The sequence below is a fragment of the Petaurus breviceps genome, unplaced genomic scaffold (assembly GCF_028583685.1).
Source record: "Petaurus breviceps papuanus isolate PSGF00001 unplaced genomic scaffold, PetGlider_PUasm1.0 214, whole genome shotgun sequence".
In the NCBI taxonomy this organism is placed as follows: Eukaryota; Metazoa; Chordata; class Mammalia; order Diprotodontia; family Petauridae; genus Petaurus; species Petaurus breviceps.
Window position 1 is genome coordinate 17,502,747 of NW_027185863.1, and position 19,280 is coordinate 17,522,026.

The 19,280-nt window shown below is 35.7% G+C and overlaps 1 protein-coding gene and 1 pseudogene across 1 annotated transcript in view; both read right to left on the reverse strand.

Moving 5' to 3' along the window:
* Positions 1-19,280, reverse strand: part of MYO16 (myosin XVI) — an 871,975-nt gene that overhangs the window by 566,266 nt on the left and 286,429 nt on the right. The gene's annotated exons all lie outside the window — the stretch shown is intronic.
* LOC138165606 (small nuclear ribonucleoprotein Sm D2 pseudogene) lies at positions 1,797-2,178 on the reverse strand (annotated as a pseudogene).

A 19,280-nucleotide genomic window follows, 5' to 3' on the forward strand; every position in this document is an offset into this window, starting at 1 on the left:
TTCTCTGAAAGGCTAGGAGATGAAGTGGCCCTTTTCTTCGACATGACTAACCCTTACACTTTTATCCTTTCCATTCTTATCATCTACAGGACCTTGTTACACGGACTATTTCCTCTATTTCTCTCAACACAATATTTAAAACCCTTTAAAGGATCAATATGATTAAATTGTTTTGTAAACCTTAAAATTGTAAGTAAACTTGCCTTATTATTATTATCTCAGATTCTCTCAAGCAGTGAAACAAAATGATAAAATATATATGTTATAAAAGAGAAAAGAAATATGTTATTATGGATTAATTTTCAGTTAGCAACAAGAAACATTATGGGTGAGAACAGTGATTATTAATTACCAATAACTTGGGGATATCCAGAGGCATTTTCCCAAGTTCTAATTTTAAAATGTTCAGTCTCTTGAAGGACATTGCTGATATAGAGATTGAACTAACTTTCTTGTTCAGCACCCATGCACATAGAGTAGTCATGGGTTCTTCTCAGGCTTTGAATTGCTTGCTCAAGGCTGGAAGGCGATCTGGATGTAGAGATGAGCCTTTCTGTCCAAGGGTGACATGATGTCACTCTCAGCCCCTCATTGAACACCTACTCTTTGAAAGGTATATAAACTGTGAGCCTTCCACTATGATAGTCTTTGGTATGCTGGCCTTATTCACAAAATAATTAAATTACCCAGAAACTATATCTCTTGAACCTTTTTAATCATCACATGAGGAAAGGCATAAAGGCAAATAAAGATTCATTTTGGCAGGTGCACTTTTGAAAGCATCAGAGTATGAAAAATTGTTGGAAGGGTCCTGAGAGCTAGGAAGAATTCAGGGGAATAGCTTTAAGTGTGGGAATTCCAGGTACTATAGCAAGTCAACGTAGGAACTGTTTGGAGAGATAGACCTTCTAGCATACAAGGTAATTTTAATTTTCCTCAGCAGACAATGAAGAGTGAATAATAATCATTGAACAACAGAAAGGCACAATGAAATCTGTAACTAAGACAGTGGGATGATGAATGAATTTTTGTGAGACCCAAAGCCCCTGAGCCATAGTGGTTTTTGCCTTCACATGTAGAAAATGCCTTTAAACAGAAGATGCCATCAAAATTTATATAATCCTATCAGAAATCTCTAATTTTCTTCTAAGCTACATTGCTAATTCATCCCCATAGAACATTTTTACCATGCCACAGAGACTTCTAAATAACAGAAGTCCCTTTACAACTTCATCTGCTGTCTCTACTTCTCACATTGGAATTAGACACCATCCCTGTAGTCTCGCTGGGTTGACTCCTTGCTGGAATCTTTATTTTAAGAAGGCTCAAACTTACTATGTCTTCATTCCTCTCCAGAATATCCTGTTGCCTCATTTCTACACAATTTTCTATACAAGCATCTCACCTATTTCCCCCATCCACCTATGTTACTTATTAGCTCCTTTTTATGTGTTCCCCCATTAGGTTGTAATTTCCTTTATGACAAGGGTTGTGTTTCTGTTATTTTAATTCTGAGCAATTAGCAAATTTCCTGGAACTTCATAAAGGTTTAATAAATGTATTTTGATTTGTTTTTAAACATTGTAGTATACCAGAAAAATAGATAACCTATAAAAAAATGTTGTCACTCTTTTAAAAATGAAACCAATCAGTCATAAATAGCAGATCAGTTGGATCAAATAACTATTCCAAACCATGTCCTAAAATAATTGTTTTCATTTTTTATATGTGCATAGGAATATTTTAAAAAAGGAAGGTTTTATTCACAAAAGGTAAAGCTAGCATACCCCTTAGCCTTACTGGGTTGAGCAGAAAGTTATGGTGGGAAGGGGAGCTCTGGCTGGGTTCCTGAGGACCATGATGACTGAATCTCCCCTCAGGAACATCTTGGAAATGAAACGATCATTGTTCACTGGTTTCGACTTTTTCTTGCATTTGCCACTTTTGATTACCTCAGTCCACATTTCTTTCACGTTCTCCAAGACCATGTTGCAGAGCCTGTCAAAGGCCTTCAGTTGACGCAGAAGTTTCTTGTTGTGACAGTTGATGAGAGCCTGGGTGTTGTTCTTCAGCAACTGGATGAGCACTGACAGAGGCCCAGTGTTGAATTTCTCTTCTTCATGCTTCCTGCAGCTCGTCAGAGATCATCTCGGTCTTGGACTTGGTTAAGAGACTCATGGTAGCGGTGGCCCCTCAGTCCTTTGCAGTCCTGCCTTCCTCACACGGTGGCTGCCTCTGTGCTCTTTCTCTGTTATTGCTGCCACTGGAGTTCATATTTTATTTTTTAAAATCATATTTTTAAAAAAATACCTTCTGATTCTATAGGCACTTGATGCAACAACTTATTTGTATATAGTTTAAAGGTTGCTATGAAAAGCAAAGAATCTTCCTGAAAGTATCAATTTTTGTTTCCTTGGTTATAAGACATACCTTACCACCATGCATATGATGCCAGTCATTAAAATTAGCTTTAGGCATTTGGGCAATTTGGGATATTTTTTTTTTCAAATTACATTTAAATCTCAGATACCAAAAACACCTAGCAGTAGAAATTATTTTATGATACAAGTTAGATGACTTTATCAAGATCTATTACTGCTTTGCATCTACCATAAATAAAATACACTAAATAAATGATGCATGCCAAAAAAAGACTAGAAATATGTAGGAAAAGAATTAATTAATACTGTGGAAATTGAGATAAAATTAACATGTGATATTTTCCCCTATTTTTAACATTCTTAAAGTTTTGAGTTCCAATTTCTATTCCTTCCTCCTTTCTTCCCCTCCTTCTTCCTAAGATGGTAAGACGTTTCCATGTTAGTATCTTTGTACAAGAAGAGTCAAATAAAAAAAATAAAACAAAGTGAAAAATAACCTGCTTCAATATGTATTGAATCAATATCACTTGTTTCTCTGGAGGTGGATAGTATGCTTGATCATTATTCCTTTGGGATTGTCTTGGATCATTGTATTGCTAAAAAATACTTAAATCATTCAAAGTTCCTCATCAAACAATATCACTGTCACTGTGCACAATGCTCTCCTATTTCTGTTCACTTCACTATGCATCAGTTCATGTAAGTCATTCCAGGTTTTTCAGAAATTATCCTGTTTGTCATTTCTTATAGCACAATAATATTTCACTACAATCATAGACCACAGTTTAAGCCATTCCCTAATTGATGGGTATCCTTTTCACTTACCATTCTTTTTTTTAAACATTTGTTTTTAAAACTTTGAGTTCCAGATTTTTTCCCTTCTTCCCTCCTCACCCACCCCCACTGGGAAGATAAGCAATTCAATATATATTGTACATGTGTAATTACACAAAACATTTCTATAGTAGTTATATTGTGAACGATTAACTATATTTCCCTCCATCCTATGCCTCCCCCCCTTATTATATTTTCTCCTTTGACCCTGTCCCTTTTCTAAAGTGTTTGCTTCTAAGTACTCTCTTCTCCAGTCTGCCCTCCCTTCTATCACCCCCCCCTTATCCCCTTTCCCCCTATTTTCCTGTAGGGTAAGACACCCAAATAAGTGTGTATTTTATTCCCTCCTTAACCCTAATTCAATGAAAGTAAGATTGTCTCATTCCATTTCACTTTCTTGCTCTTTTCCTCCATTGTAACAGTGGCCTCTTGCCTCCTTTATATGAGATAATTTACCCTAATTTATCTCTCCCTTTCTGCTCCCAATAAATTCATCTCTCACATCTTAATTTTATTTTTTAAATATCATCCCTCCATATGCAACTCTTCCTGTGCCCTCTATGTATACATATACATACAAATGTACACACACATACACACATACACAATCCTATACATACACATATGTATGTATACATATATATGCATGTATATATTCCCTTCAACTATCCTAATACTGAGAAAAGTCTTATGAGTTACAATGATCATTTTTCCATATGGGAATGTAAATAGTTCATTCTGAATAAATTCCTTATGATACTTTTTCCTCTTTACCTTCTCATGCTTCTCTTGCTTCTTGTATTTGAAAGTCAAATTTTCTGTTCAACTCTGATTTTTTCATCAAGAATGTTTGAAAATCCTCTCTTTCATTGAATGATCATATTTTCCCCTGAAGCATTATACTCAGTTTTTATGGGTAGGTGATTGTTGGTTTTAGATCTTTTGGTTTTAGATACTTTGACCTCCAGGAATATCATATTCCAAGACCTTGATCCCTTTTTTTTGGGAGGACAATTGGGGTTAAGTGACTTGCCCAAGGTCACACGGCTAGTTTTTTTGTTGTGTCTGTTGTGTTGTTAAGTTAACTTTTGTTAAATGTTCTGTTTGAAAACAGGTCCTCCTGACTCCAGGGCCATTGCTCTATTCACTACACCACCTAGCCGTCCCCCCTTGATCCCTTAATGTAGAAGATGCTAGGTCTTGTGTTATCCTGATTGTATTTCCACAATACTCACATTGTTTCTTCCTCACTGCTTGAAGTATTTTCTCCTTGACCTGGGAACTCTGGAATTTGGCTCTGATATTCCTAGTTTTCTTTTGGGGATCTTTTTCAAGAGGCAATCAGTGAATTCTTTCAATTTCTATTTTGCCCTCTGGTTCTAAAATATCAGGGCTATTTTCCTTGATAATTTCTTGAAAGATGGTGTCTTGCTCCTTTTTTGAGCATGGCTTTCAGGTAGTCCAATAATTTTAAAATTATCTCTCCTGGATCTCTTTTCTAGGACAGAGGTTTTTACAATGAGATATTTCACATTGCCTTCCATTTTTTTCATTTGTTTGGATATGTTCTTTAGTATCTTGATTTCTCATAAAGTCATTAGCTTCCATTTGCTCTATTCTAATTTTGAAGGAATTATTCTCTTAAGTGAGTTTTTGAAATTCCTTTTCCATCTGGCAAATTCAGCTTAAGGCATTCTTCTCATTGGCATTTTGGGCCTCTTTTGTAATTTCAGTTAATCCATTTTTTAAGGTGTTCTTTTCTTCAGTATTTATTTGAGTCTCCTTTAGCAGCTTGTTGACTCACTTTTCATGATTTTCTTATTTTATTCTCATTTCTCAATTTTTCCTCCACTTCTCTTTCTTGATTTTCAAAATCCTTCTTGTACTCCTCCATGGCCTGTAACCAGTTCATATTTTTCTTGGATGCTTTTGACGCGGGAATTCTGACTTCGTTGTCTTCTTCTCATTCCATGCTTTGATCCTTTTTGTCTCCAAAAAAGTAGTCTATGATCTGATTACATTTCCTCTGCTTGCTCATCTTGCCAGTCAATTACTTTACTTTTGAGCTCTTTTCCACAGTAGAACTCTGCTTCCAAAATGGAGAGAGCTTTGTCCCAAATCACTAGGGTTTTCACAACTGCCAGAGCTATTAGTTGGATGCCCTCTCTATAGCCCTGGCCAGCTCTGCCACACTGGCCACACCCCAGGACCACCACCCAAAACCATGATCCAGATCCAAGCAGGTTAAAGCAAGAGCAATTACCCTCTGAATGGTCACTTGGTCCCCTTATTATCTGTAGGCCAGGAGCTCTGGAGGCAGCTATACAGCAGCAGCTACAGCTACCGCAGTGCCTCAGGGGTAGGGGCCAGACCACACTCTCCTGTCCCCCTGTTCCAACAGAGCTCCCCACTGACCTTTTACTTTATCTTTGGCATTTATGGGTTGAGAAGTCTGGAAACCACTACAACTGCTGGTGATTCACTCTCCTGAAGTCTTCTCTGGCCAACGCTGGTCGGGGCTGTCCTGGGGCTAGAATTGCAGGGCTCACATGGGACTGCGATTGGCTCTCAACCTGGTGGGATAGACCCTTCCTGTTGGCCTGCCAGGCTGCCTTCAGCAGGAGATTTTCTCCCTGTCACTTTGCGGGTTCTGTAGCTCTAAAATTTGTTTAGAGTAATTTTTTTTACATGCATTGGAAGTGATTGGTGTGGGAACTCACACCAAGTTTGTGCTTTTACTCTGCCATATCGTCTCTGCCCACTGATTTCCAGTTCTTAGCCACCACAAGAAGAGCTTCTATAAATATTTTTGTACAAATAATTCCTTTTCCCTTTTTTGGGGGAGTCTTTGGAATATAGGCCTAGTATTGGTATTTCTGGTTATACAAAGGGTATACATGGTTTAATCACCCTTTGGGCATAGTTTCAAATTATTCTCCAGAATTTTTGGATCATTTCATAAGTCCATCAAAAGTACCTTAGTATCCCAGCTCTCTCACATCCCCTGTAACATTCAAATTTTTTTCTGTTTTATAATATTAACCACAAAGGTATGAGGTGGTACCTCAGTGCTGTTTAATATGCATTTCTCTAACAGTGATTTATAGCATTTTTATATGACTATAGATATGTTTTATTTCTTTGTTTGAAAGCTGTTCATATCATTTGATAATTTATCAACTGGGGATTTATTTGTATTTTTAAAAATTTGACTCAGTTTTCTATATATGTTAAAAACAAAAACTTTATCAGAGATGAAAATAATTTCCCCAGTTTTCTGCTTTCCTTATAATTTTGGTCACATTGGCAGTTTGTGCAAAAATTTATTGATTTTATATAATCAAAATTATTTACTTTACATTTTGTAATGCTCTCTATATCTTCTCTGATGCTAAATTCTACCCTTGTTCATAAATCTTACATAAACTTTTCCATGCTTTCTTTACTTGCTCATGGTATCACCCTTTATGTGTAAATCATCTACCCATTTTGACCTTATCTTAGTACAGGGTGTGAGATGCTGTTCTATACCTAATTTCTGCAGTACTGTGTTCCAGGTTTCCCAGAAGTTTTTGTGAAATAATGAATTTTTCCTCTAAAAGTTGAATCTTTGAGTTTATCATATACTAGATTACTATGTTCATTTACTATAATTTGTGCCTATTCTACTCTACTTATCCACCACTATCACTTAGCTAGTACCAGATTATTAATTACTGATTTCTAATACAAATACAGTATGGGATCTATAAGGGTAGACTACTTGTTTGGGCATTTTTTTTGTTGATTCCCTTGATATCCTTGAGTTTTGTTCTTCCAAATGAATTTTATTATATTTTAGCTCTATGAAATAATTTTTGATAGTTTGATTATTATGGCACTGTACAAATAGATTGATTTCGGTAGAATTGTCATTTTTGTTGTATTGGCTTGGGTTACCCATGAGCAATTAATGTTTTTTCCAATTGTTTATATCTGAATTTATTTGTGTAAAAAATGTTTATACTCCTGTTCATATGGTTCCAGTGTTTGCTTTGGCAGGTAGACTCCCAAGTATTTTATATTGTCTACTGCTATTTTAATTGAAATTTCTCTTCCTATCTCTTGCTGCTGTAATTTGTTAGTAATATGTACAAATGCTCATGGTTTATGTGAGCATATTTTGTATCTTGCAACTTTGCTAAAGTTGTTGATAATTTCAAGTAGTTTTCCAGTTGATTCTTTAGGGTTTTCTAAGTAAAACATCATATCATTTGTGAAGAGAGAGAGTTTTGCTTCCTCACTGATATTCTAATTCATTTAATTACTTTTTCTTTCATTACTATTGTTAACATTTCTATGACCACCTGGTCATAATATTTTCTTCTTTCTTTTTAATCAAGTTAATCAATTGTTTATCAATTTTAAGGTTTTTTCCATAAAACCTGCTTATAGTTTTATTTATTAATTCACTCTTTTCTTATTGTTAATTTTATTAACTTCTCCTTTGATTTTCAAGATTTCCAACTTGCTGCTTAATTGGGGATTGTAAATTTGTGCTTTTTCTAGTTTTTTTAGGTGCATGCCTAATTCACTGATCTGCCTTTTCTCTATTTTATTGATATAAGCAATGAGAGATATAAATTGTCCCTTAAGTACCACTTTGTTGAATCCTATAAATTTTGGTATGTTGTCTCATTGTCATTTTCTTTAATGAAATTATTGTTTGTTCCTATGATTTGTTCTTTGATCCACTTGTGTTTTACAATTAGAATATTTATTTTCCAATTAATTTTTAATCTCCATTTCTATTGTCCATTATTGAATGTATTTTTTTACTGCATTATAATCTGAAAAGGGGTGTATTTACTATTTCTGTCTTTCTACATTTGGCTGTGAGGTTTTTACATAACAATACATGGTCAATTTTTGCATAGGTGCAATATACTACTGATAAAAATGTATATTCTTTACTATTCTCATTCAATTCTCTTCAGAGATCTCTCATCTCTATTTTTTCCCCAGAATTTTATTGACCTCGTTAAATTCTTCTTGTTTTTTTGTTAGATTTATCTAGTTCTAATAGGGGAAAGTGGAGGTTCCCCACTAGTATAGTTTTTTTAATTATTTCCTCCTGTAACTCATTAAACTTATTTAAAAAAGTATATGTCTTACCATTTGGTACATTTCTTTAGTATTGATATGACTTCATTGTCTATGATAACTTTCAGCAAGATCTAGTTTCTTTTTTATCTCTTTTATTTATACCTATTCTTGCTTTTGCTTTATCTAAGATCATGGTTGCTACCCGTCCTTTCTTTACTTCAGCTGAAGCATAATAGTTTCTGCTCTAGCCCTTATCTTTACATTGTGTCTTTCTCTTTACTTCATATGTGTTTCTTGTAAGCAACATATTGGAAGATTTTGGTTTTTAACCATTCTGCTGTCTATTTCCATTTTATGGGTGAGTTCATTCCACTCATTATGATATGACTCTTTCCCTCCTCATAAGTATTTTACTCCTGATCACTGCCTTTGTCAATATACATTCCATTTTATCAGTCCCTCCTCCTCCTCCTTCTATCATCCCTATCCATTTTTACTTCCTTATAGGGTAAGGTAGAACTTGCCTTCTTTTTGAAAATTCTGAAGAAATGTTGCTCTGCTTGGTAGTTTAATTATGCCTCCAGTCACAGGACAAATAGCAGAAGTATTTTCCTAATTTAACATTTCCCAACTTATCACAACATTTCTACTGTTTTTCATTGCAAGTAGTTGTAGATGCTATGTGGATAATGTTCCTGGGAAAATAAACTCTAGATTCATAAAACCCTAGCATAAGATTAGCTACCTATTGCTTTCATTTAGCTTTTGTGCATCAAAGTCTGAAGAGTAAGTCCTCCACTTGAGGGCCAAGAAGATGAATCAATTACATAATGATTAGTTTTCATCAGGGAACTAAAATTAATCAATATTTTACATTCAAAATCAGGTGCATCTCATCAACTTAGTCCCACAAATGATGACTGAAAAGCACTCATTAGCAGACCATGAGCATTTATCCTATATTATTGTTTAAATTGGGCAGCACTCCTTATTTCCAAAATACTTTAAATAATGTTTCAAGGGTATTGGAAATAGAATTCACTATTGCTGACTCTGAAGGATAATGTTATTCACTTCTGAATGAATTGAACAAATATATAGAGATTTCATGAAAATTATAAACATTTCCAATCTAAATTGCTTATTTTTGTAGCTAATATTAATTTATAATTAGTATTTTTTATCAAAATAGATCTTTCCATCTCTTCCTATGCTTAACCCTTCTGAATCTTTTTGTCTGTCCTCAATTCCACCATCTAACCACCTACCCCAACTTTCTAAATCTTGTTCCGATATTTGACCAGCTCGGCTTACAGTCTCATGTCTTTGAGTCCTTTGGCCTCTTGTTCAATCACTGCTCATCCCCTTCCAAACTTCAACTCTCAAATTCTCCTGATTCTTTTTCTCCTCTTACTTACTGCTGAATGCTAATGGGAAAAAATCATACAACTATGCTGATTTTCTTTACAAAAATGTATGTCCTTGTCTGCTGTATTCCACTCTTCCTACCATTCCTAGATTTCAATTTTTTTTCTTCTCTCTTCAAGCCACCTATACTACCCTTATTCCTTTTTCTCAACAGAGGGTTAATTCATGTTTCACTGATAAAAAAAATATACACACACATGCCAGTTACTGTATTAAGCACTTTACAAATATTATCTCCTTTGAAATAATGTCACAATCTCTCTTTTCTACCCAGTTTCACATTTCAAATTATTTCAACAGCATCATGCACGCATCCCCACCTCTATTTTTGCCCTAGTCTTAGAATAAGAAGCTGACCTACTTGCTAAAGTCAGTACCTCTATTTCTCCCCATATTCTATACCTACTCCACTCTTTCTGTTTCCCTCTGGTGTTTGCTTCTTGGATATGATCATCCCCACTCTCCCTAATGTTCAGTCACCTTCTTTTCACCGATTGCTTCTTTGCTTTTTTTTTTTGGAGGGGCATTTGGGGTTAAGTGACTTGCCCAAGGTCACATGGCTAGTTTTGTGTTTAGTGTCTGAGTCCATATTTGAACTCAGATCCTCCTGACTCAAAGGCTGGTGCTCTATTCACTATACCACATAGCCGCCCCAGGTTGCTTCTTTGAAAAAACATGCCTAGGGGCGGTTAGGTGGTGCAGTGAATAGAGCACAGGCCCTGGAGTCAAGAGGACCCAAGTTCAAATCCATCCTCAGGCACTTAACATACACACACACACACACACACACACACACACACACAACTACTCGGGTGACCTTGGGCACGTCACTTAACCCCAATTGCCCTACCTTCCCCCTCTCCAAAAAAAGCAAAAACAAACAAAAAAAACTTCATGCCTAGATCTCCCCTAATCTTAAAAACAAAACCAAAAATACTTATCTTAATCTACTGATGCCCCATGCTATTCTCTTTGCCTTTCTCCTCTATTTCATAGTCATATTTCTTTAGTAGAAAAAAAAATCTGATTATATGGTACTCTGTTTTTCTAATTTCTCTCACTTCTTAGGTCTCAATGCCTTGGACTCTGACTTCCTATAATACCATTCTCCACTCCCACATCAGTAATTGCCTATTGGCCATCTTCAACTATATATTCAGTAGGCATCTCAAAATCATTATTTCCCAATCAGTATTCATTACATTTTCCCACAAACACTTTTCTTAACTTCTCTATATTTTTTGAGGGCACCAACCGCTTTTTCGTCACTGAAATTCATCACCTCGGGATTACCTTCAACTCTTTCTTTTCCCTCACCCCATATCCAAATCCATTGCCAAATCTTGTTGATTTTTCTTCCATAATATCTCTCCTCTCTATTCACTTTTCTTCATACATGTGGTCATCACCTAAGTCTAGGCCCTCATCTCTCCTCACCTATACCAATCAATAGAGTGAGCAATCATACTTGCATTGTGCCAGACAGTGTTCTATGCATCAGAGATACAGGGACAACAATGAAAAATATTCTCTGAGTGAGACTATAGTCTGGAGGGATACTGGCAGAAAAAGAGGATGAGGAAAGCCCTCACAAAAGCGGCTGCATTTGATCTGAGCTATGAAGAAACCTAGGTATTCCAAGAGGTGGAGATGAAGAAAAAATACACTGTAGGCAAGTGAAATAATTTGGGTAAAGCAGTGGAAATGGGAAAAGAAATATGTAAGGAATAGCAATAAGACCTGTTTGGCTGTGCCAAAGAGTATTTAAAGGGAAAAATGTATAAAATGGCTAGAAAACTAAGTTGGAGTCAGATTATAAAAGATTTAACATTCTAACAGAAGGAATTTGTGTCCCTATAGGATATTTTACTGAGTTGTGGAGTGTCACTTCAGATTGGTGCTGTATTTGACATTTGTAAGGTACATTGGAAAGAGGAGGAAACTGAGGTGGGAACACCAATTAGGATGCTATTGCTATAGTCTAGTTGAGAGATGATGAGAGCCTGAACTGGGTGGAGTGTGAGATCAAAAATTAATCTAAGATTGCAACGCTGTGTGACTGGAAGGATGTTGGTTCTATCAATTAAAATAGGGAAGTTCAAGGAGTTTGGGGTAGAACTATAATCAATGTTCTTTTTATATATCTATATATGTACACATATATATGCAATATACATATATGTATATTTGGGTGTATACATATGTGTGTGTTATGTGTGTGCAATATACCTATATGTGTGATAGTAATGGAATATAAAGATCCCCCTGTATTGGCTTGGTTTTCAAATTGATTGTGTTAAAACCCAGAGCTTGTTAATCCCACCTGTGGGATGGACTTGTTGACTGAAAAGAGAGTCCTGAACTGGAAGGAGCTGGTGACTTAGATTTGGAGAGACACAAGAGAGAAGTAGAAGAACTTTTTGGAAGCAGCACCTCGTGGAGGCAGAGAGAGACAGGATTGCTGAGGGCCACTTTGAATTGCCCTGGACTTTTGAGACCTGCCCCCAGAGCTGCCAAGGACTGAGGAGACATGGCTGTTTTGCTGGTACTTTGTCTGTCTGTTTTGATGTTGTTTTTCCAGATTTGTCCACTGGTGAAAGACAGTGCTGTTGTTGAAGAAGTCCTGGAACCTGGCTGTTGGTTAAGAGCTCCTGAGACTGTCCTGCAGACAGAGAGTGAATACTGTCCACTGGTGAAGGACAGTGCTGTTGTTGCAGGGGTCTGGAGACTGTCCTGCAGACAGAGTGAATACTGTCCACTGGTGAAGGACAGTGCTGTTGTTGAAGAAGTCCTGGAACCTGGCTGTTGGTAAGAGCTACTGAGACTGTCCTGCAGACAGAGAGTGAATACTGTCCACTGGTGAAGGACAGTGCTGTTGTTGCAGGGGTCTGGGAACCTTTCTGTTGGTTCAGAAGCCCTGAAGAAGGATTTTCTTGTTGTATGTTTACAGAAATCCTGGGAGAGGGTTTTGCTAATGTTTTTTATGTAAAATATTTTTTTCCTTTGCTAATGTTAAAAAAATTTTTTAACATTTTTTGCTAATGTTAAATCCCCTGTTTAACAGGGGTCCTAGGACTGTTCTGCAGACAGAGGATGAATTAATGAAGAGACTGGTAATGTATCTTGTGGCCTACTAAGCTTTGTCTCCCCAGGAACAAAGATTGCTGAGAACTTGCCTCAAGTGTCAAGATGAAGAAAAGACCTCCATTTGGATATTAAGTGCTGTGCTTAAACTTGTTGTAACTCTGGGGTAGATTCAGTTGTGATCCAGGGGTGGGGAAATTTTGACCTCTTTGTGTTCTGTGATTGAACAAATGAATGTACTTTACATATGATTGGAAACTAATCTCCATTTGAGAATAGGGGCTTTGTGATGGACTAAATGAAGGTACAGCCTAGGGGTGCAGTAGTATTTAGAACAGGGACTTTGTAATTGATTGAATGAATGTAAGGTCCTGGGGTGGAGTAGTACTTGGAGATTATTTAATCACACTTAGTAAATGCTGTATTTTGAATGATGTCATATTTTGACTTCTCTGTTCTTAATTTGTCACTGAACAAAATGGAGAGCACCTATGCTGGTATTCTGAACCTTGGGAACTTGCCTTTGCTTGACATTACATTACAATATGACAACTACTTCAAAATGTCCAATAGGCAGTTGGTAATGGGGCACTGGATTTGGGGTGGAGGGGGAAAGAAACAAACAAACTAGGCTTGATGTATGTAATTCTGGGCATAGAGATGTCTATAAGACATCTATGTGGAAATGTCCAATAAGCAATTGTGGCTTGGGCACTGAATCCCAGAAAAGAGATGATGTTTGGATATATAATTCTGGAACTCATCTTTATGGAAATGATCAATGAACCAGTGGGAGCAGAAAAGATCCCTGAAAGTATAGAAAGAAGAGGAGGCCCGAGAAAGATTCCTAGGGGTATACCTACAGTTAGGGGGAGAAATATGAATCATAAGTTATCAAAGGAAGCTGATACAGAGAGGTACTGGAGACAGGGAGAGAATGGAGAATGATCAAAGTCATGGAAATCTAAAGAGAAAAAAATATCTTAGAGCAAAACATGAGTAAATACAACAGAGGACAAGGAGGGCATCTGAGAACAGGCCACTAGGCTACTGGAAAACGTCCTAAATGATCTCACTAGCTCTAGATACTTCTTTCTCCAATCCATCCTCCACACAACTGCCAGATTGATATTCTTAAAGTACAGGTCTGACCATGTCATATCCCCAGTTAAAAACTTCCAGAGGCTCCTCCTTGTCTGTAGAAAAAAATACAAACTCTTTCACAATCTGTTTCTAACCAACCTCTCTGGGTTTACTGCCCTTTCTTTCCTTCATTCCCTCTATGGTCCAGACCAATATACTTTGTTGCTATACCAGGTGCATGACCTTGTGCATCTTGTGCTAGGACATCTCCCATTAATGTCCTTTATAATTAAAATACAGTCTTTTCTCATTTCTACCATAAAGAATTATTAGCTTCATTCAAGGAAATACTCAATTGCCACTTCCTACTGGGTCAATTCCCTCCCTTGAATTTACTAATGCTATCCCCCACTAAACCATAAATTATTTTGTATTTACTATGTCTTTTTGCAATTATTTGTCTATAGAAATGGCATTTCTTCTCAGAGAAAATAAGTTCCTTGAGAGCAGGAAATGTGTGGTTTGTCTGTCTTTATGTCACAAATACCTGTGGTAGTGGTTAGTAAAAAGCAGGAATTTAATGAAAATTTACTGAGGTTAAATTTTTATATTTAAAGGACCAACCATATTAACTAATACAAAGAGATAGATAGATATAGATTCTATATCTATAAATTTATAAGTATAATTTTACTTTGAAATGTAATTTTCACCTTATCTCTATTTTCTTTGCTTTATGGGTATTATACACACACACACATACATAATATAGAGTGACACAGTTTGGTCTTTTGAGGTATTCTTGCATTCTGGTCTTTCTAAATGTGATGTCAAATTATTTAATAGGGTAATGCAATTTCAGACCAGATATAACCTCACAGATCATGTAGTCCAACTACTTCATTTTTTAGATGTTAAATGGAGTTTAACTTTGTTAAATTACTTTATCCTAGTTATGTTATTAGTGAGTAGCAGAGGTTGGTCTAGGGGTGAGGTCTTCTGACCCACATTCCAGCCACAAATTTACTGCACAGAATATCTTTGACATTAAATACTGCATTTCTTTTTGGTAAAGAAAATCTGTGATAAATTTTTTTTGAAAATACAATTATGTAAAGATGTATCATTTCCAGTTTCTGTGTGTATATGTATGTATCTTCTATCTACAGTCAGTTATTAATTAATTTTGCAGATCAAATAATAAATGAGCTAGATAATTTAATATAGCACAATATACTATAAAAACAACCTATCTCTGATTTAGGATGTGTGATAACATAGTGTGATAAGACTATGTGATAACATAAATAACTATATAGATATATTATATATATAATATATATTATATAGATATAGATATATAAATATCTATATAATAATTTTATAGATAAAGACTATGTGATAACATAGTCTTTCAACCTTTCTCAGGTAATCCCACGGTGTTATATTTAGGACACATCAAGATAAGGGGATGCGATTAGCTTAAATTTTGCCACACTATAATAAAAACTTTTTCTGTTGATAAAATTATCTCTGCCATGAGAATTTAAAGACTAATTTAAAAAATCAGATTTAAATGACAAAATGCCTTTTGTTTCCTTAGATGTTTTCCAATTATTTCCCTTCATCCTATTTATTCATGATTTATCTTTCAAAGGAATTCTGAATCTTTTCAATTATACCTTCATCTGCATACTGACAAGAGGTATCACAATGGAAGCGAGGTAATGTTAAGAGATATAGAAATGCTGAACTTTGTGAAATTAGGATGATTTCTTCCATGTGTAAATTATCTGAATGAACTCAACTGGGAAATTCAAGTTTGTTTGGGGAAGGAGAGTATAATAAATTTATTTTTCTTATTAATTTTATTTAGTCTCATAGTAAATTTAGATTGAGACCAATTGATTTACAGCAGAAAGATGGAGTGCAATTACTTGTGATCTATTAGTAAAAGCTCTAAATTCATAGTCTGAATACCTAGCTACAAATTCTATCTTTGCCACTTACTATCTATGTGAACTTGGGTTAGCTTCTCTACATGGTAGGATTTTTATTTGAAAAATGAAGAGGTTCAGTAGTGTTACTGTTCTTATTCCCTAAATGACTAGTATCCTTCAAAATTGACACATGTGGCTACTTTGTATTTATCTTTATTTTTATTCTGTATACATTTCTATGTGGAGTTATTATTTCCTCCATTAGAATGAAAGTTCTTTGCAACCAAAGATTGTTTCATTCATTATATTTAAATTCCAAATACCTAGGACAGTGCCAGGCTCATGGTTAGAATTTAATCTATGCTTTAATAAATTGATTAATGACCTCATTAAGCTACCCTAGAGGAACCGCAGTTCTAGGAAGTGATAAGCCTGGGGGTGGAATGCACACATGTTATGAATATTCTTTCATAACCACTCTACACCTTATCTCTTGTAATTCTTGTCATAATCTCCTATAAGAAGACTTCAGCATAATGAAGTTCTCCAATTTATTCCTTGCTCTTTTAGCAGTTCAAAAATAACAACATACTATTTAGGCTGCAACCTACAAGACCACATTCCAACTAATTTCTTCCTAGCTCCAAACCCAGCACTCTATGTACTATTATCAATTAGTATAGACATCTAATCATATTATTAAGCTTTTATTTCCCATTTATTATATTTATCTTTTCTGTAATTACCAGGCATATTAGGTAACATATCCTGCAACCTAGATTCAAATACCACTTGTATCCAATTTGAGAAAAAAAAATGTCCATGCTTAGGTATATAGCTGAATCATTGAGATAATCTGACAGACTCAATGTTATGTTACTGATGTTAGGTGGGGAACTATGACTTTTAGGCTGCATTTGGCTCTCTAGGTCCTCAAGTGTGGTCATTTGACTGAATCTAAACTCCACGAAACAAATCTCCTTTCAAAGGGTCACAGTTGAGGACTTAAAGGGCCACATGAGGCTACAAAGGCACAGGTTCCCCACCCGTGGACTGGATAGAGACTAGTGGACTACGTGCCTAAGGAAAAGTTGTGCTCAACTATTAATTCTCTATGACTCTGGTAAAGTTACTTCTTTTATTCAAGGCCTCATTTCCCACACTTGAACAAATAAGAAGTTTGTACTCAGTGATATGTAAGGTCCACATATACAGATACATATACATACACATACATGCATACACATATACATATAATATGTATATATGGAATAGATATTAATATATTCCATATATAATCACCTGTAAGTCCATGTATTATTACCTTGGTTGTTATTCATTTAGTTGCCTCTCACTCTTTGTGACCCTATGAACCATATTGTCCTTGGGGTTTTCTTGGCAAGGATACTGGAGTGCTTTGTCATTTCCTTTTCCACTATTACCCTGGTTACTTTATGGCAATTTAATATAATAATATGGCTAATGGCTAACTGAGGTGAGGCTATTTGTTTCTCTATTAAATGATTCAAAACCTTTTTGGTTTTAAAAGGTCAGTTCAATTAAAAAGATATTTATTGAACATCTAATCTGTCACTCACATGCTCCAATGAACATTGAATGTTTTCATCATTAGTATTCTCTTAAATTATGTTTGCCACCCATCAATGTCTTTGCATATTGTGCAATTCTTATCCATGTCCTCCCATAAAGCCATTATAGAGGGATGCATAATTAACTAAGGCCCTTCTTCACTTTGTCTTTCAACTTCTATTAAGATGTTGATGAAACACATATGAGCCACAATTATTGGTTCTTCTTTGTTTTTACCACTAGAAAAACCCATTTTTTTGGTAATCATATATTTCTTGATGACATCCTTTACACAAGTGGTTTTAAGTACAAATAGAAATGGGCCACTACAAAGGGTTTCTATTGTTTTTTTAGTCATTTTTTTCTGGTCATATCTGATGCTTTTTGATGCTAATTGGGGTTATCTTGGCAAAGAGACTGAAGTGGTTTGCCATTTCCTTCTCCAGCTCATTTTAAAAGTGAGGAAACTGAGGCAACAAAATTAAATGACTTGCCCATTGTCACACAGCTAATAAAAGTATGAGGATTTATTTAAACTCAGGAAGAGTCCTGACTCTAGGCTCTCTAGCTGCCCCATGAGAATTTTAAGGGGCTGCATGTTGATTAAATTTTAAAGTGTAATATTATCTATGATTTATTGTATTTTTATTTAGTTAACTAATTCTCAATTATATTTTAATCTGCATTTGGTGATGCAATGGATACAGTGCTTGCCAGGAAATCAAGAAGATCTGAGTTCAGATTTAGCCTCAGATATTTGCTAGGTGTGGCAAGTCACTAAATCTGTTTGCCTCATTTTCATAGTTTGTAAAATGTGGATTATATATAATATCACCTATCCCCACCATTTTTGTGAGAATCAAATGAGATAACAGTTTTAAAGTGTTTGCCTCTTTCCCTGATATGTAATAATCACTACATTAATGTTACTACAGTGGTAAGACATAGGACATGATGACTGGAGATGAACCCAGATGTAGTGGAAGACCTTGGCCTTTTTAAGCTAACATCTTTTCCAAGGTGTTGCCTCAGACAAACTGAGATCTGGGAAAGATGTTCGATTAAAAAGGCTAAAGTCTCCTACTGTATCTGGGGTCATCTCCAGTCATCCTGTCCTCTGTCTTGCCACTGGACTCAGATGACCTTAGAGGAGAGAGTGAGGCTGATGACTCTGTACATCTCTGTCTCACTTACATATAATTCACCTGCAAGTCAAGATATCTCCCTCCTGATATCGTTGGTCCTCTTGTATAACAAAATCAAGGGTTCCAGACTAAAATGGACTCACGGATCCTATACTGTAGCTGCCAAAGAACTGGTATGGTGTAAAACTCAAACTCATATTTCATTATTTAAAAAAAAAATAAACCTGGGGTGGCTAGGTGGCACAATGAATAGAGCCTTAGCCCTGGAGTCAGAAGGACCTGAGCACAAATCTGGCCTCAGACACTTGACACAAAAACTAGCTGTGTGACCTTGGGCAAGCCACTTATCCCCAATTGCCCTCCAAAAAGCAAATGAATGAAGGAACAAATAAATAAAGAGTTAAATAAATAAATAGATACATACATACATAAATGAATATATCTAGAATGTAAAGAGCCTATGGAATTTCAAGAGAATTTTTGTGGGGAGGGAGCCAAGATATTGGAGTAAAAACAGGAATTTGCTTGAGCTCCCACACCAACCACCTCCAATATATATTTAAAAAAAAAAATGACTCTAAACAAGTTTTAAGGGGCGGGTAGGTGGCTAGAGTGTTGGCCCCAGAGTCAGGAGGACCTGAGTTCAGATCCAGTCTCAGACACTTAACACACACACACACACACACACACACACAAAACCTAGCTGTGTG